Source organism: Rhagoletis zephyria, unplaced genomic scaffold, assembly GCF_001687245.7.
Source record: "Rhagoletis zephyria isolate East Lansing unplaced genomic scaffold, Rhagoletis_zephyria_1.1 Rzeph_scaffold_00731, whole genome shotgun sequence".
NCBI lineage: Eukaryota > Metazoa > Arthropoda > Insecta > Diptera > Tephritidae > Rhagoletis > Rhagoletis zephyria.
The window spans coordinates 1-23574 of NW_016157815.1; the positions used below are offsets into that span (position 1 = coordinate 1).

Genomic DNA, 23574 nt, shown 5'->3' on the forward strand with positions numbered 1-23574 from the left:
TGTTGGTTGGTTGCAACTGCTATGTGCCATAGAAGAGACCTGTGATGCCGTAGCTGAAGTTGAGGAAAACGTTGTTGATTTTGTCGATAGTTTTGGGAAGAGAGACGTCCGTCCGGGTAGGGATCGGCTGTAACCGGGTTGGCTGAGTAGCTCCTGAATTCGCTCAGTATGTGAAGCAATCTGTCCGCGACAGGGCTTTATGTAGGGCCTCCGCCTGGTTGATCATCTTTACGTGTCTTGTGACACCTGGTTCGGCGCTGAAAGTAAAAAGGGTTTGGGAGATGATTTTTGGTGCGAGCGAGTTTCGCAAACATCTAAAATAAGTCCTTCTTTTGTTATAAATAGGATTCTGAGACCAGTCAACCAGACTGATTCCTTTCCGGCTCTTTTGGTGTCATGATTCTGAGTAGAACAAGAGTAACAAATTTCGCGCAGAAGTAAAAGTTTATTAATAATCAGGATTATAAAGAATATTTATTTTCAAGACACAGATAAGCGTGATACTTCAGACTCTCAATATGACTCCTAACTTGGACTCGTATTGGCGTGCTTCAAAGAAGGGAAATATGCTCATTTCTGACTCATTTTTGATCTCATAAAGAGGGCTATAACTCAGAATTCTGTGACTTTTCTGACTAAAATGAGTTCTAATGTTTGTAGGGATATTCACAAATTTACATAGTTACATAATTTATGCATGGCTTGCTTAGTGCGCTCATCTTATTTTCAATTTCCCAACACTTATTTAAGTGCCATTACATACATTTACTAAAGCGTATATGTATTTAGATACACATGCATTGAAAATGTGAGTCCATAAAAGCCTGGTTTAGAACAACAAACTACAATCAACAAAGCAACTAAGAAACTTCTCTAGAACAACCAACCACTAAAGATTCATATACATATACATACATACTTCAATGCGAGGGTCTTACATAATAGGGGTATTCTCGAAATCTTGCAAAGCCGTTGCACGTAACATGGATTGCATAACTTGCAAACACACAACAACAAAATACATGGGAAACAACATTTCCCATCGCTGCAAAATATGCAACGTCGAAACCCATGTATTTATTTCGCAAAAAAGCATAGCAAAATAAATGCGACCCTGTGCTAGTTGTTTTCTTGTTGGAATTGCTACATATTTCTCTCATTCTTCTCAGCTCACTTCATATATATATTTTTTTTGCTGTCTCTTGTTATTGTATTTGATAGAGAATTTCGCTGCTTGCTACCTATACATGCTACTACTTTGCAATGGTGTGCTCTCGTACTCTTCCAAAATTTGGAATACTAATTTTGCCTTTCGTGCAATCCGTGCATCGTGCAAGACTTCGTGAATACCCCTATTGTCTTGGCTGTAACTTCCTCTAATCGCTTTGTCAGTTCAGCACAAACGAACGTTCCAAAAATAAGCTCTGTTTCTCAGCTCAACTTGGCATCTTACATCTCACACACATGTACAAAAGCGAACAATTTTTATTTGTTCTCCATCGGTGTCTTCTTCGTTGTCTTCTAATTATATTCATATTTTTTTCTTTTTATTACATTTATTTATTTTCCTTAACATGCGCATTCTTCCAACACAGCACAGGGCTTCAACACATTTTCCTCTATCGTTTTGCTTGTTTGAGTTTGCTGCTTAATAAAAATAGCCGGCATAAAAGCTTTGCTGCGCATTGAAACTGGTTTTACTTCCCTTCTGCGTGCTTCAGCAGCTCTTTCACGGTCTTCTATTGTACTTACATATGCATGTATGTACATAAAATAACGCGTTGAATCTTTTTCCTTCTGTTTTAGTCTACACACTCGTGTATTCGTATTTTGCTGCGTCGTTTACGTCGTCGTCGCCTTGGCTCTCGCCCTCGATACTGCCAATACAAACGTCTGTTTGTTTTTGCGGTTTTAAGCTCTGTTTAATCTTCGTGTTGGCAACATATTGCCTTATAGGTAAACATGGCAATTTGTTGTTGTCTTTGTTGGTAAAGTTGTGATTTTTGCATTGCGATTTTTATTTTTTGCACTGCTACTGACTTTGTAACATACTTTTTCCGACCGAGCTCCACTTGTTTTGCTACGATTGCAGTTTTTAGCTGCAACTTTTCATTTTATTTGCTCTCCTTTTTGTGCCAGCCCAACTGGTTTCGATGGATTTGGCTGTTGCTTTTGGTTTTATGAGCCTAACTACATAGCTGGCTTTACGCGTCGTTGCTTTGCCTTGTTAGTTCTAAGCTTAGTTTCCTATTCTTGTTTAGTTTCTGCATTCTGCATATTCACTGGATATGTGGGTAGCTAAGTCCTTCAGAGGCGGGCATATATGTAAGTACGAGTGTGTATGTACATATGAACAGATCTATGTAAGTAGTTATATCATGTATCTACTTATACCTACAGAACTCGCTGGTAAATTTCCATAGAGGCGAAAGAAACTCTCTACTTAGTTACATACGTTTTCCCTATTCGTGGTGGTTCGAAAGTAATATTCATATAAAACACTGTTGATCCATTGTTGGTCCATTACGGACGTTTTCTCAAGTAGCTTTAAAAATTTATGTGCCCATTAAATACAAATTTTGTTAAAAAAAATGTGTTTGGAGAGCATATCTATAAATTTGCTAAAGCTACTTGAGAAAACGGCCCAAGGCAGAGACCCAGAATAATAATTATTTCGTGGTGTAGTTTTAAATAAGTCATCCAAATTTTCGTAAGAATTATAAAAGTCTTTTGATAACAACTGCATATGTGTGTTAAAATATTTTTAAATCATCGATAACTATTTTTTTAAGATTAAAAGTCTTGTCATAATAATTATCATTGAGATAAATATTTTTAAGTCTTCAAAGACTTTTATTTTGAGACTTATATTATAAAAGTCTTTTGATAATAATTATGTATGCGAAAAAATTTTATATATAGTCCCGAACGGGTCCCAAACCAAGCCCCAACTGGTCCCAAACTACTCCCCAACTAGTCCCGAAATGGCCTCCAACCAATCCTGAAATACTCTTGAACAAGTCCAGCCTTTAAAGACTTAAAAAATTTGTTCGCGCTAATTATTATTATGAAAAGACTTTTATAATATGTCTTAAAATAAAAGTCTTTGAAGACTTAAAAATATTTATAATATAATTCCTTGAGCAATAATTATAGATGACTCGAAAAACATGAAACAATCTTAATGTAATGATTATTGATTAACTTTAATTATTTTCTCTTATAATAGTTATCGGAGGAGAAGCTCGACCAAACACTAACATATGTGTAAGCGTCAATCTATTATATTATTATTATTATTATTATTATTATTATTATTATTATTATATTTATGTCTCTGGCCCTAGGTCTAAATTTTGAACGATTTTATATCGGGCGTGAATTTATGACAGCCCAAACCTATGTACATACATACATATGTCCAATATATGAAATTTCTCCACACAACATAACACATCTCTTGATGCAGTGGAACTGCCCATTTACAGTTAGATAAGATTGACGATCTTAGGGCTGGGCATGAATCACGTAACTTTGAAACGATTGTCGTTCAAACGATACTGACAAAACGATGTCGTCAAAACACTGATCCGTGCATTTGTTTTGCTGTTACGTGCTACTGTTACCGTTACATGAAGCAAAACTGGAATTGAGTGGACGATATCGCACAAACGATCGAACAATTTTTGGTTTTCATGAAACAAAACAATCTCAGCACGATATCGTCCAGACGATTGTCGTCATACGTGATTCATGCCCTGGTTTCTTTATCTCTAGTTAACACTAATTCCCCGGTTAAACATCGTTATCGACGTTCTGACTCCATGCATATAACAGAGAGTCCATAACGTCGGTAACAATGTTTAACGGGGGATTAGTGTTAACCAGAGATAGAGAAACCGCCCCCTAGTGGATTCACTAATCAAACCAGGATTACTTACGCTGCCATAACAACAACAACAACAACAGCCTGCAAGTTCCTTTGCAATCCTAATGAGAGTACCTAACCCTGGATGATCAATACGCCTCCAGAATTTGAATGAACCCAAAAAGTACTTCGGTAGGTAAATTGCTCATCTTAAGTGGGTTCGACTAATGATGTTTTCGAATGCACCATTATTTATCTGACCAAGTTCGGAGTGTGTGGCCTGAAGCCCTAGCGTCGAAGACTGGGCGTGCATAGTACCTCTGATGCATACGATAATGTAGTCGATTATGGCTGGCTAGATTTTCGGAGAATAATAATATTTTACACACGTTCTCCCTATTTTTATAGCGGGATGAGTAGACGAAGAGGCTGGCCTATCTAAGGGTGCGTAAAAACACGAAGCGGTTCACAGCCAAGGAAGCTACTTAAAGTGTTCATACAACAAGCTTTTTAGAAGCGTTTCGGCACTGAAAGCAGAGCGGAATATAATTTTGTCTTTGCCCCTCCGACTCTCACGCTGGTTGCTTGATAACCTATTTATTTAACTTTAATTTTTTTGAGTGGTGTATAGTGCTCTTGACGCACTGGTGAACTTACCGTCACTTTGTGTCATCATACGTGGGGAAGCACCTGCAGACTAAAAGGAAACGGATCTTGGTATAACACTGAGTGGGGCGATGCGGAAATTGCCGGCTGCAGATATTTGAGCATTTATGTTTTTTCAATGCTACAGGATAGTACGCCACCATTACCTTTGTTGAAGAGATTCTAGAGACAGAGAGTTCCCTGAGGGGGAATGCTGGTTAAATTCCAGCACTCGTAGATTGTCGGATCTTCTCTGATGGCTCCAAAACTGACTCAGGGTCAGCATATGGAGTATTTTTCGAAGTTAATGGGGATAAGCTTCACTTTTTCTCTTGGGGAATATGCTTCTGTCTTCCAGGCTGTAGTATTTGCAATCCACAAAGCCATAAACTACGTGGTGGAAAATAGGTGGGAGAGAAGGAGTTTGCGTGTCTACAGGTACAGCCAAGCTGTACTTAAAGCATTGGCCATCCCTCTAGCTACGAACTTCCAAACTAGTTCGGCAAAGCAAGTCACGACTAAATTATGTTGGCAAAGATAACGAGCTTGCTTTACTCTGGGTGCCGGACAACTCGGGAGCGCCTGGCCACAGTTGCCTTAGGCCAGGCATTCCTCGATCCGCAACCAGTTATAGCACTCCCCACTCCGACCATCGCAGTCACCTTCAGAAACTCGGTGGATACTTCGCTCAGCAATGACTGGGAGCTATCGAGTGGATGCAGGTGGGCAAAACTCATATTGCTTTCAATTTCAGAAGTTCTGTCTAGTTTTTTCCTCTCACTGAGAAGACGGGACTGCTGACTGGTCAGTTCACATGGCACAAACACCTGACTGTATTGGACAAATACACCACATGCAAATTCATGAGTGAGCCGAAAATTTGAGGAGTGTATTTATCTTAAAAAATATAACACCTCAGATCGAAATGGTTCCTTCACGGCTTTACGAACTCTGTTTTTTGAAACTTGCAAGTGGGTAATCACATATTTTAATAAATAGAACACAAGAAAATATTTTATTTTTATATTTGCCACTCCGAACTTAGTTCTGGAACTCACTCGCGATGCAAAATTACATCGTTAGATTTAATCTTAACATATTTGGATGAGCTTTGGGAATATGTTAGAAATGAGCATCAGCGGGTCCATTAAAACCAGTAAAGTTTTGAAGGGGTATAAGTTTGGGAACCTCTGATATAGATAAATATATCAGTGACTTTTCATCGAAGATGAGCACAATGATTCACATTTGATCTTTGATATAAGAAAATATCAAACACTTTCCTTTTTTATTTACTTTAACCGGCAAGGATACCTTGAGGCAACCTTTCTTTCTTCTCATCTGGTGCGGAAGCTGAAAGTTTAATTAACTTGACATTAGCAAACTCTTACTTCTGAAGCTTTGGTTGACTAAAAAAAAAAATATTTCACCACTTTTTCCAATTTTAGAGTTTTGCCAGTTTGAGGGTTAAATTCCAAACTACAGGCATCAGTTCATCTCTGACACTATTCTATTCAGGCAGATAATGCATAGACGATATCAGATCTCACCGCTGTACTGTAGTGTAAGATTTTTTGATCCCTACTTTTCCAATGTTTTACTTCGCCTTAGTCGGGTAATGGCAGGTGAACTCTACCGTCCGTCTACGGTTGAAAGCTTGGAATTTTCATATCTTCTATTGGATTTAGTAATCAGCGACTCGTGCAAACCTCCAGCCACTTAATTTTAGTAAACATATCAAACGGAGAGAGGCGGCGGAGCTTTGAAATATTCTACAAAGACCGGGCATTCGGTACATAATACAATTAATGAGGCATTAGTTTATTTGAAAATGAATTTAATTTTAGAAATTACCAGATATTTTGAAATTATGGAAAAATTAAGGAAACACGTTTTTTGTTTTTTATTTGTCTGATGGAAACTCACAACAATCCAAGCCTGACAATAGATTATTATACATCATTTTAAGAGCCTATGAATCCTCTTCTCACGACATGTTCAATATTTAAAATTTAATGAAAGCTAGTCATTCAAAAACCGACAAATCTACTAAACCGTACTTTGTGACCTAGAATGACAAGTCATGACCTATAAATTAATTTTTGAAAAATCTGTAAAAATTGGCAATTATATTTCTCATGAAAATGACGAAAATTCGAATTTCAAAAAAAAAAAATCGATGGGCACCCTAATGCACATATAACTTGTATGGGACTAGCCGAAATTGAACAGCTTGCATAAAAAGCTAACTCAAATTCTTGCGTGACATTTCGATTTGACGTTTATGCTCGATTGACATTTTGGCGCGGGTATGAATTCAAATGTTGTTTAAATAAATTCTGTAGAATTGATAAATATGCAACACTGAGAAACCATGCACGCAAATCGATTTCGGTTATAGAAAAATGCATACATAAATGATCAGAATGAAAAGAGAAATCGATTAAGCGGTGACTGTCTGACTCGAGTAAAAATTGAGATATCTTAACGAAACTTGGTACGTCCACTTCTTTCGGGCGTAGGATGGATGGTATTAAAAATGGGCAAAATCGGATAATAACCACGCCTACCTCCCATATAACGGTAATTTTGCAGAAATACGAAAACTGCGATATTTTAGTAACTCAAAATTGACATTTACAATAAGTTTTAGACAAAAAGTAAGAACATTATTCATTTTTGGAAAATGGGCGTAGCCGCGCCCACTTATGTTTACATGTGTATACCTTGGTAACCGCTACACCAATTACTTCCAAACTTGGCACAGTTGCTGGCCTTGGTACAACATACCAAATGGCCGAAAATTTAAAAAATCGGGCAATAACCACGCCCACATCCCAAATAACGGTAATTTAGAGAAATAGGAAATCTTCGATAAATCAGTAAATATTAAAGCTAATTTATTAAAAATGAATGCTTTCAACAACTCTTTATCAAGAAATACGTCTATGATAAAATTTTGGAAAATGGGCGTGGCAGCGTCCACTTATGATCACATATATGTATCTCAGTAACTGTTGTACCAATTTATACCAAACTTGGTATGGTTATTGTGCTTGCCACATAGAAGCAAAGCGTTGAAAATTATTGAAATCGGACTCAAATTACGGCCGCTTTCATATAACGGTAAATTTCAGAAATGCCTGAAACTTCAATATTTCGAAATTTAAGGACGTTAATTCCCTGCAAAAATCGTGGGGCCATGTAGTCTATTTGTGGTAAATTGGAGTACTTACAAAAGTGTTCCTCTGTCATGCTGTAGCGGACCAACTCGTGTCTCTGCGCCAGCCTATTGTTTGTTATCCTATCACTGCTCGTGTTTTAACGAAATGTGATTGAAATTCAGCATTTGAAAGCACATTTGCATGTCTGGCTGTAGCTGAACGTGTAGAGATGCTCGCTGTTAGTTCTTAGCTCCCAGCATGTTCGGGTTCGAATACCGTCAGAGGCAACATGTAATTTTTAATTTTTNGCAGCTCAGATAGGTCGATATTGAGCCATTTGCTGAGATAGGGCGTTGTTCAATCAAATTCTGAGGCAGGGCGTTTTCGGAGGGGCAGCTGAGATAGGGCGTTTTTGAATAAAATTCTGAGATAGGGCTTTGTTCAACTAACTTCTGAAATAGGGCGTTGTTCAATCAAATTCTGAGAAAGGGCGTTTTTGAAGAGGCAGCTGGGATAGGGCGTTTTTGAACCGAATTCTGGCGTTCTTCAATAAAATTGTGAGATAGGGCGTTCTTCAACTAAATTCTGAAATAGAGCTTTGTTCAAAAATTTTCTGAAATAGGGCGTTTTCGAACTGGCTGCCGAGATAGGTCGATCTTCCACTCAGCCATCGATATACTCCATCCCGGCATTACATCAGAGTACCACAAAACTACTCCAACATATAAACAATGGCATTGTTGTTATATTTTTTCGTTTGTACACGCTTTTGNTCGCCATTTTTGCAGGGTTTACTCAAAATTGATACACTCGGCTTACCATGTAGCGGTAGCTTTCGAAAAGGCTTAAAACATACCGGGTATTTAATGTTCGGCTCCGTCCGAACTTAGACTTCTTACTTGTTTTTTCTTTTTCTTTTATACATGTTACCGCATAACTTTGGACCACGTCGATCGATTTCAATCATTCTTTTTCCATCGGAAAGGTAGTACTCACAGGTGGTCCCATATTAATTTCGTTTAGATCCGATCATTGGATCGGTTGTGTTTTTTGTTTAAAAATTACTTGTTTATATTAGTATTTATGACTCTCTTAATTTTAAATAATATAAACATAATTTTCACGCTGGCAATGCTGTGTATCATGAAAAAGCGCTTGCGCTTTCAAGCACATAAACGCGACAACAATAACAACCACATTGAATGACATACATTCGAGAGAATCGAAACGGCTGACAAGAAAGAGCCTGTGTTTACCCGTGCTCCCTCTTATGTCAAAGCGGCGGCCAGCAGCATTGTGTTGCAACAGTAGCGACAGCGACAACAACAGCCACACATTGGCAGCGGCCGACCGCGGCGAACAAGACGAAACGTCAGAAATAGGCAAACGAAGCGAGCAAAGAAAACCTGAGAATAACCCAAATGGGCAGTTTGTAGTTATTGTGCTGCGGCGAGCGATGGAAATGGGAACAAATTTCGTGTGTGTTTTGTTGTGCGATAAAATAAGCAGATTTTTATAAACAAAATACAAAAATCTAGTGAATAAATAAAAAGAAATTTTGTGAAAAACGTGAAGCTAGTGAATTGCTAATGCAAAGACATAAATGTAGCATGTGAAAAAGCAGTGAAAATTTGTGCCGAAGAAAAAGTGGAAATCACTTTGCTACATGCAGCACCAGATGAATGTATGTACATAAGTGAATGAAAATACTACATAAAGGCGCATACAGACTATGTATGTACATATGCAGGTATATGTGTATATATGTACATAGCACCAAATTGAGATGTGCATATTTGTGTGTAATGTATATGTTTGAATACATGCATACATATGTACGTACATAAGTGCGGGCTTACAGTACGGCGCACACATTTTATGGGGCGGAGGAAAAATCTGCAGTAGGCGCAGCCAACAGTAGGCAATGCAGCCTAGCGATGCATTCGTTCGTTCATTCTGTGTAGGGGAAATAAAGTGAGCAGTGATGGCTGAGACGCGAACGCGGCGGCAGCGTCTATGTCTTTGGCGCCAGCGTCGGCAGCATTAGCAAAACTATATAGAATCTAAAAAGCAGAAGGCAAAAGGCATGAGAAGAACAAGCAATAATGGCAGACGCGGCAGTGATGGCAAAAATAGCAATTACGAAAGACATGTGAAAAGGTATATGGAAAAGCAGAGAGTGTATTTTGTTTGTATTTTGCCAGTCGCGCGCTCTCGCGCTCCACAACTGTCAAATAATAGCTGCCGCCAGTGCTGCCAGAAAAAACTTTCGTTTGGAGCTAAATCGGTCGAAAAAAAAACTAAAAAGAGCTAAATAATAGCTCGGATCCAGTACTCCATGAACTTACAGGTTTTTACACGAACTTGTAGGAAGTTACAGGAAAAATGATCCCGTATTCCAAATTCCTCCAAAATCCTGTAAATGAGAGCGATTTTTGGAGAGTTATGTAGAGAATGAAGTTGCAAGATTTTACCCGAACTTTTTCTTCTGGTAAAATCATGAAAAGTGTCTAGCGATCACTGGATGACGTTTTTACAGGAAAAATGTTTTTTTTTTGTTCCCATACTTTTTGTTGTTACTCACTTTTTACTCTCACGTCAGAGAGTAATTTTGCTGTTTGACATTTTTACAGGATTTTACACGAAAAGTATTGGATAAGAGCTAATACTTATAGAAGGTCGGTGTTATGCAGACAAACTTTTGTTTGCCAAATTAAATGGCGCCTGCTTAGTTTGCTCGGAGGTGGTTATGTCGAGTTTGGCACAGGGTTGCACGTTCATTATGGTTTTCATGGCTATTGCCAACACGAAAAGAGAATTTCAGATGTACATAACGCGCACAATTTAAAATTTTTGTATATGACAACACCGAATTTGCTGCAGTTTGACCAAACAAAATTAGTTTGCTGTGAGAGTCGCCAAACTCGCTCTCTCCGAGTTTGCTGCAACAACAATTGCACGCAGTTTGCCAAACAAAATTTCTGCATAACACCAACCTAAGCTGAAAAAAAGAGCTAAATTTTTTTTGAAGGTGAGCAGTTATTGACGTATACTTGCTTTTACATTTTCCGCAATTTTACTAAAACTTAACGAATTTTATAAAGAGTGCTGAAAAGAACTTTTACAGCGAAAACGAGGTACATATGCACATTTCGAATTATTTGCTACGGCACTTACATATAGCACTTATATGTATGCATATACTTATACATATAAGCTAGACGATGAACTAAAAATACTTTACAAACTGTTAAAATCTGCAATTTCATATATTTGAATTGACCATAAAAACTCGGGTTATGAATCATTTTTTCGCAAAAGTTTTCTAAAATTTTTTATTGCCTTCTCTCCTTAAGGTAAAATTAGTTATGGTAAAGACAAGACCCGCGCGTTCAGAAAAAGGATTTTCTTCTAATTAATTTTTGAATTCTTTAACCTAGATCCAAGAGTTTATGGTGGAGTCTGTAGTTTCCCGTGAATACAAATGTATGTTTTTCCACTGAATTTCGAAATTTGTTATTTTATCGACGCTTAAGTCTTGGCTTTCCTTTTCTACCATGGCCGCGAGAGAGAGAATGCACCGTCTGAGCTCATCGGAGCTCGAATTACTGCCCGGTATAGTTTGTGTGCTCCCGCGAACGTGCTATAAACTAATCGACTTGCCCATTTTCCATTTGCTTACGCGCCAGTTGCATTAGGAATGGAACTTTTTTAAGTATTAGTCGAAATAGAATAACATGAAGGTATAGAAAGAAATTAGAGATTTTTAATTTTAATATATTACCAAATACAACTGAAACTTTCTGGAGCTAAAAAATGCTAGATAATTTTGAAAAGAGTTAAAAAAAGAGCTAGGAGCTAAATCCCAATTTTCGGAGCTACATTGAAAAATAAAGCTAAATCTAGGTTCAAAGCACCGAAATGGCAACACTGGATGCCGCGTGTAGAAGAAAATGAAAACAAAACAACATAAAAAATTGCAGTTGCATTAAACTGGGAGAAATAGAGTGGGAATGGGAGATAGAAAGAGCGCGAGTTTGAATAGTGCAGGGAGAGCGTCTGCATGGAATGCATTTTCAAACCCACACTAATACATACGTACCTGTATAACCACAAGTGCACTGTTGAATGGATGGCAAACGGCCGACACGACAACTCTTGGCCCTAATAATAGTGGTCGAGCATAAAGCCCAATTGGTAGTGAACTGTAAGTTGGTTGTACGGATCGTGGAACGTGAAAACGCAGCGGAACAGCAAAATCGATGGCCGAACGCAGTTGAACGATGCACTGATGTACATAAGTGTTGGTGTGATTTAACTCCGCCGCTCTGAGTCGTTACTGTGGATTCCTTCGTCAGTAAACCAGCAGTGTATGCACGTAGGCATGTAAATATGTACGTACCTATTCTGCTGTAGTTGGCCGCCTATGCCTTGCCTTTACGATAAACTAACTCGCTGCATCACGACGGCTTAGTGCCCATCTACAAAGAACTTTCGCGTTGCGTTCGATTTCGCGTTAGTTATTATCGTTTGTCTCTGGGTGAGAGTCGCGTTGCAAAAACTGCTTGCTCGTATTAGTTGGCAAATAACTATTTGGTGGAATGTTGTCTTAAGTTAGTTAGAAGTCTACAAAATGCAATATTTATAACACAAACTGTGCGGACCACCACGGGAGTGTATGTATGTGTATAGTGTAAAAAGGAAAGGAAGTGCAAGAGTAAAGTGAAAGCAATATGAATTAGTGGTGAAGAACTCTTATTTGAATGAATTATCAGGGAAAACACACAGGTTGTGCCCTAAAAAAAATTCGGAAGTACCAAAAATGAGAAGTAAAATATTCAGTCACTGAAATTTGTATGCTCCCATTAAAAATTTGTATGCAAGTGATAGCTGATTTTGATTACCACATACATACATATCTAAGTAGGTATGTAAGTCTTCTTAGTGCAAGTGGGTTTGTGAATATCTTTGGAAAAGAATGAAAAAAATGTTGAAAATTTTAATTCAATTAAAAACAAGTTAAGTTAGGAGAAATAATACCACATCAAGTGTTTAATAAGTTTTAACTACGAAAACAAAGCCTACAGAATTCGGATTACATCGGAAATTCGATATCAAGTACCTACATATTTGAGGGGTTTACACACTAATTGATGCTTTAAATTAAGTAATATTTGACCTAATTTTATGGAAATCCAGACGAAGTCTCTCGCCGATAACCGTGATGAAGCATGGACCCACTACTAAGCAGCTGAGAGCTGAAGGCTGTCCAAGCGCGAAGTATTAAGAAACGGGCTGGAGTTCCTTAAAAAAGGCGAATATTTGTCCACTGACTAGCGGTTTATGGCAAACTTTTGGAAAATCTTCGGTTGTATGTACAATAGTTTTGTGATTTGGGGTGGTGGGGTGGGGTTATGGCACTTATAACCCCACCTATTAGAAAGAGCACGGTCCAAGCTTTAAGACAATTCCCCTCTTTAGCCCCTTGGAGACCCGTTCGGAAGTGGGGTAAGCATTTTTAGGATAGCCTATTTTTGAAAGTATCGATACTGAGCACTCCATAGTACTTAGTACACGCAAAATAACTCGAAAGTATTCAGAACTGAAAACAACTCGAAATTAATTAAGTAGTCCTCAAAAACACTCTGTTCCAATCATCACTCTGATACATGTACTTGAAAGTACTCAGTATTAAGTTTCGAATAGATACTTAAAAATACATAGTTTTATTTACATTTACTGGTATTCGAAAATCATTGTACTCTATTTCAAGATTTAATAATTTTCCAGTACAATACTTGTACCCAGTTTTGCTAGCCATTCCTTTGACTTAATTTGAGATTAATATATTAATTTGAATAAAGTGCTATCAGTTCGTGAGATTTCTACATTAATCACTTAAATGTTACCAATATGTATATACGAGTATTTAAAGCAAGTACTCAGTGTTTTCAAAAATACCCGAGCCTTGAAAGTATCGATACTTCCCGACGCTAGACGCGGGTTAGGCGAAATACCTTCACGCGTTGATGGCCTTCGGGTACGCTTAGAAAAAATAACCCTCATCAGTCCAACTCCGGCTATGCCATCCATGGTATTTTTGCGCAGAACCAACCACGAAATTCACAAAAAAGTGCATATTTCAAAACGAATTTACTAATAAATTAGTGCTCGGGTCCAGGGTTTGGTAACAATAACCCAAAATTATTGTACAATTAAGCGAACCGTACCTAAGCATTTTTTTGTCTTCCCGGACTATCCGCAAAACGGAAAAATGACAAAAGTCCATTTTTATTAGGTGTTTTTGGAGCGATTGATCGATCAGAGTCAAAAGCTGAGAGCTTTGGGCAGGTCCAAGTTTTGCTGTTGAATCAGCAAAGCGTGTGCAAAATTTCAGCCCAATCAAACGATATCTTCTATAGGCAGAAAAAAGTATCGGCGCATTGTCATCTCAAATACGATCCACACTTGAAATGGTCTAAAAATCGTTTTAATCTTTGTATCCATATACAGAGAAGCTTTTAATTCCTAAGTAAAATGATCTTAAAATTGTTCAGAGTACCGTAGTCCACTGGATTAAAGGCAGGCCCGTCTTTATGGTAGGCCAACCACATGCAGAAGTTCCCAAAGATGACAGCCTTTGTACTGAAAAATATATTTTTTTTTTTACTGCAAGCTTCCTTGCCTTATCTGATGTGGAGTTTATGGAAATCAGTTTAATCATGTGGAAGAAAGAAATCAATCTCAAAGGCGCACCAATACTTACGCTGAAATCTGTTCAATGTAGGGCGTCGATTCTCACTCTGAGAAAAAATATTGAAGCGAGTTTTGCCTCCGTACATTCAAACATACACAGCGATATGCAGAAGGCTTCCTTGCGAACTTCGAAGTCCATAGATACCGAAGCTCCGATCTCCCGTCGTGGATGACCTCTTAACCAAACTACAGTAAAGTGGTTACGATGCTGTTGGTTTTGTGGACGACCTCGTAATTATTGTGACGGCATTGTATCAGACGTAATGAGTGCAGATCTGCGCGTGGTATCATACTAGTGTGGAAATGAGGACCTCAACATAAACTTATTTACAAGAGGGTACAAGCTGAACAGTGGTTCAGTTACCCTTAAGGCCACCCGAGCCATGTGGGCCTGTCGAAGACTTTTTGGTTGAACATGGGGTCTAAACTCTAAACTAGTAGAATGTCTATACCGAACTATAGTTCGCCCGATTGCAACTTATGCCTCCATGGTGCACAAAAACGCCGCAAAAAAACTAATGTCTCATGTCTAAATAAACTCCAAAGAATGGCTATACTGTCGGCGACAGGAGCAATGAGAACATGTTCAACTGCGGCATTAGAGTCGCTCCTAGATCAGACCCAGCCACATTTTTGTCCAAGCAGAAAAAGTGCTCTTAAAAACAAGGTATTTTGAGCATAATACCAGGTCTAGGAATTTACGAGTTCTCCGATGCTATGCCAAAGGAAATGAGATTTGCACTGGTACACAGACGGATCAAAGTGGACGGCAGAAGAGGAGCAAATGACTTTGGACCTGGAACCAAACATTCCATTGCAATGCGTACTTGGTCCACGGTCTTTCCGTCCGAGGTACTAGAAATCTCAATTTGTGCCGGTCTGAACATTGAGAATTGTTTAAAAGGCCCGTTTCTAGTTATCTCTTTAGATAGCCAGGCGGCTATAAGATCCGTTTCTAATAGGAAGCTCGTCAAGGAGTGCTTTGACACTAACCAACTCTTGGCAGCAAGCAGCATGGTATTACTATTCTGGGTACCAGGACCCTACGGGATCGTGGATATTGTGGCCGCCGATGAATTGTCAAGGGAAGGCTCATCGTATGCTCTTGTGTTAAGTTAAGAATGCACTAAGTACTGGAAAGAGGTAAGGTGCCTTAGAGAGACCAAACTTTTTGGTTATCATTTCGCTAGGAAAGATATACTTCTTCTGAATAGAGCCGATATCAAGTTGCTTGTTGGCTACTTGACGGGCCATAATCACTCTCACACAGAGACGGATTGCCGTCATTGCTTTGAAGACGAGGAGACGTCTGAGCACATTATGTGTGACGTGTCAGGCATTGGCCAGATTAAGATTGCAATACTTCAGTTCCCCCACAGCCGATGGGAATGTTGGGATGGTTAGGAATTCGTCTACCAAGAAACGTTTAGCTTTTATAAGGGAGGCTAGTAACATCCGGGCCGTCAGTGGTAGGAACCATTGTAGGGTTAAAAAAAGATCTTCTTAGTCGCGGTGTCCCTTGTTCTGTTACGCTTCCTAGAACTGAAAGACTATTTGACTAGGTGATATTAAGAGTTCGATAAGGAGAAAAATCAAAGTTGAAACAAGCAATTTTTAAGCAAAAAACAAAACCGACTTCAATTCTTATATACAAATTTAAGGTCGTCATTAATTTCTTCATCATCCTATGATCGGATTTAAACCTTAAAGGTTCCTTCGAAAAACTACGTTTTGGAACTATCAACAATAGCTCGGAGGTGATAATTCTTGAACTATTTATGAGCGTTATAAAATCAATTCCAATTCAAGTTTAGTGTCTTTAACAAGTAAACAAAAATATGGAATAAAATACGAGAAATAAAAAAATTAAATGTGTATGTGTGCCAAAAATTGCTGTGGAAGTTGGAAAGTAAGCAAAAACAGTTTGTGAATAAAACGTGAACGAAAAATTTGCAAAAGCGCAGAATGTAAGCTACAAATATATACTTATGTACCTATGTAAAAAAAAATAAAAATAAAATAATTTATGTAAAAAGCACCGCCGAAAAAATTAAGCAACGTCGCCGCTGATCGCCGAATATATTTTTGTTTCATTTTCTCGTTTTTCCCCTCTTCTTTACGCTTTTGACGTACGCGTGTTGAATTTTTTGTGTGCTTTTAGTGATTGTGAATTCACGATGCGTTTTTGCTGTTTTCAGCGCAAAACGGTGGAAAAAAATAAGAAAGGAAACAAAAAATATTAAGAAAGTAACAACTAGCATACTTATGTATGTATGTATGGTGTTTTATTCGTTTGTAATCGCCTGCACATGTGCCTTAGACCCCAAGCCGCGCCAGTCGTCTCCGCGACGACAGCACTGTCTCGCACGCACATCACAACAATAACAACAACAAGGGAATGAGCGAACGAACGCACGAACAAAACATCAATAAAATGCAGCTCAACATAAACGAACAGACATTTTAGCAACCACAACCACTACGCGAGACAACGCAACCAAACAGAGTGCAGTAATAGCATTTTATTCGTCGTAAGAGTTACTGAAGTCACTGTCGCCGACAATGCCACCGCCACTGTCGGTGTTACCATCTTTCTCAGCTATGAGCGTCATACATACATATTTAGTACATACAGTGGGCGACGAAAGTGTATATACGGCCCCTATTGCTATAGTTTAGAAAGTCGAAAAGTATTATGGAAAAAACTTAAGGTTTATTACTACTACATTCGGGTGATGCACAAGATGTCATAAAAAGTCATAATGTCATACATTTTATGAAGGTTAAAAATATTTTTGAGTGATTCATGGCAACCGCAAGACAGTTTTAAACATTTTAAAATTTATTACTATTTTGATTCACCCTGTCATTCAATTATTTTTAAAATCTCTACTTAAAGTATAGTCTCAGAAAATTATTCGTATTTATGAGAAACGGAAAGAACCTTAAGACGACAGTCAGCGTACTGTCAGAATGGCATATGTATATACATAGGTTTTACTGCTATCCCTAAATTGGCGCGTCATGCGCTAAAGAACAGTCCGAAGTCCTCAAGCCCATACAATTTGAATGAAGTATCGCACAATAACGCGGCGCTGGCGCTGAGCAGATGGAACTTTAATTTTTGACAGGGCTTTACGTTTGTAAGTTGAGTGGAGAAGACAGAAAGAAAGAGACAGTACAAAAAAGCTAAATAGGAAAGGAGAATAACAACGAGAGAAAATGAGAAAAAATTAAAAATTTCGGCGATTTTATATGGGTTTAGCGCGCTCTGACACTAATTGTTGTTAGACAGCAAAAGTGCCAACTTAACTTAAATCTATAATAAAAATCATATTTTTGTTTTATTTAAAAAGTGTTGCTTGTAATATTCGGTAAAAATTATCCAGCAGCAAAAATACTGAGAATTAATCAAATTTCGTACTCAAAGTGAAAAAACATATCCAGAAGTCGAAAACGCAGCAGTGACCGAAAATAAAATGTAATGTCGAGAACGTCACCGCAAAAGAACCAAACGGGAACAAAAGTATTGAAAACAATTTGAGCGGGAACAAAATGAGAACAAAAGGTTCGGGAACGTTCTCAAAAAGAAAAAAATGCGAAAACAATATTCTCACGGGAACAAAAGTATTGAAAGCAGTTTGAGCGGGAACAAAATGAGAACAAACGGTTCGGGAACGTTCTCGATAAGAAAAAAATGGTAACGTATCCAAGAAGAATCAAGTAAGAAGAAAAGACTTGGGACCATTCTGTTAGAGAACAAATCGAGAACAAAAGATTTGGGAATTTAACGTTAAGAATGAGAGGGGCGTCTGCGTGTTGGGATGAAAAATCGTTGCAGTGAGAACCATGTTTGTTAATCCTAAGACAGAGGAAAGCTGGCTCATTACAACTTCCACAACGTTTATCATTACGGTGAACTGTCAATGTATGGATCAATTTTTGAAGAAAAGTTCATGTCTCAAGGCTTTCTTTGACTTAATTTGCATAATAATCTTTCATTTTTTTTTGATTAATTTTAATATTCAAACATTTCAAACAAATGCCACCCTATGAGTAAAATTTTGTTCTCGCTTTCATTCTTCGCGAATAGTGCAGAGAAGATTTGTTCCCGTTTCGTTCTTTGTCAGAACGTTCCTGAGGCTTTTGTTCTTAAATTGTTCTTCGAGAGAAGGCTCCTTAGACTTTTGTCTAGTTTTCGCAATTAAAAAATTTTTCAGCAAAATTGTGCAACTTTCACTAACGCCTTGGTTATAACGCTCGTGACAAATCTTAAAACAACAAATTCGTAAGGTTTTATTGATTTTATATTTCTCCATTTTACGTTACGTTTGCGTGCATTATAACCAATGGGAGCTATAAGTTCGATGTATTGTGGAACGATTGTCCATCATCCCTTGTCAAATTTGGTTTGGAGACAAACCGCTTTCGGCGTTGTGCCATCTTCAGTGTAATTTTTCGTTCTCCTATAAGTTCATTTACTTTTGTCACCCACTGTATGTATGTATATATCCACACACAAATACGATACATTCCCTAAGAAGCATGCTTGCATTCATCTCCTCATGACTATTTCTCCTACTTGAGATTTGGACGCACGCAATGCTAAGTACTCGGTATTGTATTTTCATTTAATTTTTTGTGTATTTCTTGTACATACATATGTATGTATGTAGGTATATACACATGTACTACATACTCGTACATATGTATATGCTGCATATCTGCATAGAATTTCAGTATGCAGTTCTCTCAAAGTGTTCTCGTCGGTCCTGGCGTACCTATTCAACAATGAATCTTAGACCCCTTTCAGAGACGTCAAGTCTTGCTTTCAAGTCTGCTCGGATCGTAGGCGAAGGAGGTGAGAAAAGTACATTCGTCTCACCTCCTTCGCCTACGAACGAGCAGACTTGAAATCAAGACTTGACGTGTCTGAAAGGGGTCTTACATTTCTGGTGATTTTTTTGGTGCTGCTGTTGCTATCACTTTCGTCTGTATTTTGCTGTTGTTGTTGTTGTTGTTTTCCTTCAAGTAGCGATATCAATATTAAGTCGCTATCTCTAATTTTTCTACATATGCAGCACGTTTTTGAAAAGAAACTATGTACATACATAAGTGACAAAATAAGTGCAACGAAACAGAAATTTGTGTAAAGTGAAGCAAATAAATATTTTAAACAAATTTGTGTGTATTAAAAATACCTACAAATAACGAAAGCATAAATTAATGCATTTGATTAAATCGCATTTTATGAAACTGGCAAATTGCATGCAATATGTGTAAAGCGTTAAAAATCTGTGTGCTTGTGTTCAAAAATTAAATTCTAAAATAAAAATCTAAAGAAAGTATAATAAAAAAAAGCAAAGAAGTTGAATAAAACAAAATCTTCGCAAAAAGTGGAAGTACTCATATATACATTAAATGTTTATAGAATAGCAAATTCAGCTTCGATGTCGCAGAATTTACACATAGAAGAAACCGCTGATTGCAGTACATAAATACGAAGGTTTGTATGATTTTTTGGTAAATATTTAATGTACAGTTGTCGCCCTTGTAAGACGTGTGTGACTATATTTAACTAAGACAAAATTTTTTAGTCAGTATACATACCTGATTGATTAAGTATGCAGTTTTATAGCCCATTAAATTTTAATTTAATAAGGTGCATGTTTCAAGTAACTAAGAATTATGGTTGCTTTTTACAATTTTTTTTTTTGTTGATTTTCTTTCACATATACATACATATGTATATATCTGTGTTCGTATGGAATAGTAGCTTATGTCGAAAGGCTGGCTTTAGTATAATGCGGCATTCGCAGCATACGATTGCGAATGACTCACTGGCGTCGAGCCATTGAAGAACTTTTGGCAAATAAATATGCAGGAAATAGTTCCGATACTAGCAAGACAATATTCTTATTAGTCTCATCAAAAAATTACTTGTTGTTTAAAGAATAAAGGGAATGCCGCATTATACTAAAGCCAGCCTTTCGATATAAGCTACTTTTCCATACGAACACTGATATATATGTAAAATGTGCTCGAAATGTAAGAAAAAAAAATATTAAAAACCTACGCAATTTCTTAACTGCTTGAAACTTGCACTTTTTTATATTGAACCTGAAAATAAAAAAAAGCATTTGGTGAATTTTTTTACAGCATTTCAAATATTTCTTGTGCAAGTTTATTGCTACTTTCTCTGCACTTTGCACTAAAAAATTTAGTATAAACAAATAAAAATGAAAAGAGGCTCCTTAGCTTCTTAAGAATTTAATTACCTTTCAACGACCAAAAAAAAATTTAAGATCTATCAAGAATCCTAGGCTATAGACCTTTTTAACCGACTTCAAAAAAAGGAGGAGATTATCAATTCGTCGGAATATTTTTTTTTATGTATGTTACCGCATAACTTTGGACCACGTCCACCGATTTCGATTATTCTTTTTGCATCGGAAAGGTAGTGTCTCAGAGGTGGTCCCATACTAATGTAGTTTACGTCCGATCGATGGATCATGAAAAAATTAACGCCACTCCTAAATTTTTGTATGAGAATTTAAGTCGGTTTTGTTTTTGCTTAAAAATTACTTGTTGAATAGTAAATTTTTCGTCTGCTCCATGATCATCTTCACGATATCCGTACTGTGGCAACGTGGAAACTGAAAAGGCAGTGCTTGATGGTCTGAAAAGAATAACTAGAAGAAAGAATAAATCCCTGAAAGATTATTACCAAACTCAGTTATGCCAACCATATTAATACCCCTTCCTACCAGTTGTACATTTCTATGATTTCGCAGGAAATTTCTTGCCAAAACGGCGATCGCTGATGATGGGATCAGAAGATTCTCACTGTAGAGTCTTATTTAGGTTGGAGTTCCAACTAAGTCTCTTATCGAGCTTGATACCCTGATTTTGAACTCGTCAGAGAATTCAAGTTGCACGCCATCCTGGAATGACATGTGTATGGACTATTAATGGTTTTTTTACTAAAACATATTTAACATTTTTTTGACTTTTTTTAAGTTAACTTCGCGCGCTTTTGTCTGCTATAAATACTTCCTGCATTCACGGTTGCCACTTGTTTAAAAAATAACCAACCAAAATTTGATAAAAAACAACCAAATTAAAAAAAACCATATATTTTTTCTCGTATCTATTACAAAAAGCAAAATTTAAAGCAGTGTCACACGATTTGGCATTTGCCAAAAATTTGGTGAAAATCGTATCCCAATCGTGTGAATGCACAAATATTTTTCGCTATCCCAATCACGAAAAATAATTTGTTAAAAATTTTCAATAGAAGTTCGCTGTATTGTACCAATAGCTCAATTTAAAAAATGTACAATTCTGTACAAATATTTCAATCGTGTGGCACTGCGTTTATTACAAAAAAAAAAATATTGAAATACTTGTGCGTTCAATCACATTTGTATTTACTTTTTATATATAAAATAACCAACAGTGGCATTATTTTTAAATTGCACATTTTTGTCTTTCGTTTTTGGGCTCGAAATGAATTGGTATCCAACAGCAGAGAACCACCGCCATTTGAGCATCACCCACGCAGTAGCGTATTATGCAGCTGTAAATTTGGAGAGGGAGAAAAAGAGAGTGTGTATGAATGAGTACACCACTCAGCACATCTGCAATTCGTTTACATTCGGCATTGCAGTGAGCGCATGCTGAGTTAAGGCTCCGTTATGCATACTTGGCATTGCTTGAGAGTTGTCACATAAGGAATCTGTTAAATGAGCTTCGCGTGTAAGCGGTTACCCAACGCACAGCATTACATACGTAAAAGTCTGTTGGTTTTTGATTTCTACGTAAAAATGGTATAGCAGTGCATGCAATGCCAAGTATGCATAACAGAGCCTTTACAGTACTTGATACAATGCATGAATGTAAATACGTACATATGCATGTACATATATTAAGGCTCTGTTATGCATACTTGGCATTGCATGCACTGCTATACCATTTTTACGTAGAAATCAAAAACCAACAGACTTTTACGTATGTAATGCTGTGCGTTGGGTAATCGCTTACACGCGAAGCTCATTTAACAGATTCCTTATGTGACAACTCTCAAGCAATGCCAAGTATGCATAACAGAGCCTTTAGACCATACCACCTAACAAGCAAACAAAAAGGTTCGCCGTATACTCCCGACTCTAAAGTAAATATAAAATATTCTTTTGCAAGACAATTACGGGTTTTTTGCCAAAGCTAGCGGTTGGGTTTTTAAACTTTTCGGCGACACCTACATTCGGCAATAACAATTTTTTTTTTAAATAGTTCTACTGGAATAATTAAAATAATTTCTTAGCAAAAGTTTAATGATATTTGATGAGGTTTTATTTAAGTTAGCGTCGTAGGCACAGAGATCTGGTGGGGCAGTACTACAACGGGGTACTTGAGATGTATGAACTTTGGAACAGTTGTGGCAGAAATGAAGACCAATCTTTAAAATGAAGACTTATTTTCGAATAAGTTAGAAAAAATCTTAAACTGAAGATATTAAAATTAAACTAAAATTCCAGATAGGGGCGAATCCGAGAAATAGTCAACCAAAATCGCAGAAAATGCATGCAATTCGAACACTTTAATTTTTTGTGTCGAAAAAAGGATTAGTACAATATATTCTTATTTCATATTTCTTTTCACACTTATTTGAAAAATCTGATTTGCCCCTCTAAATGGCATTGGTTTTAAGCAAATAATAAAAAGCATTAAGTTTTAATAAAATACAATTTACATAGTTTTAAATAAATCAAACGTCCCTAACGTAACGTCCCGAACGCACATATACAATCGTTTTAAAATTAATCCAACCTTTAGTTTGCTTTTATATCACATTTTGTAAACTTAATTATTTTCTCTTCAAAGTATTTTTGTAGATTGTGCTCTCTATGCACGACAATTTGCGTAAATCGGTTGACTTTGATGGTCATATCAAAATCGCTTCCTTTTTAAAAACTTTAAAAAGGTTTTTTTTTATAATTTTTTTTTTGTATTTTTGAATATTCCATCTTTACTTGGCAGATTTTTCACGAAAATTTTCTGGCAACACGGCAACATAAAACCTTTCCTCTCGAGACGAAAATATGGATATACATATCTTATATTAAAATCCGTCTGTAAATG

The 23574-nt window shown here is 37.1% G+C and overlaps 1 protein-coding gene across 11 annotated transcripts in view; it reads left to right on the forward strand.

Annotated features, from left to right (window-relative positions):
- Positions 1 to 8968: 8968 nt before the first annotated feature.
- Positions 8969 to 23574, forward strand: part of LOC108361299 (myosin-G heavy chain-like) — a 151373-nt gene continuing 136767 nt past the window's right edge. Inside the window, exons 1-3 of one of the 11 annotated variants that reach the window (XM_017613902.1) lie at positions 12085 to 12357; positions 16095 to 16400; positions 19515 to 19939. The gene's annotated coding sequence lies outside the window, so the exon portion shown is untranslated. The other 10 variants (XM_017613904.1, XM_017613910.1, XM_017613907.1 and 7 more) reach the window with 10 other exon arrangements.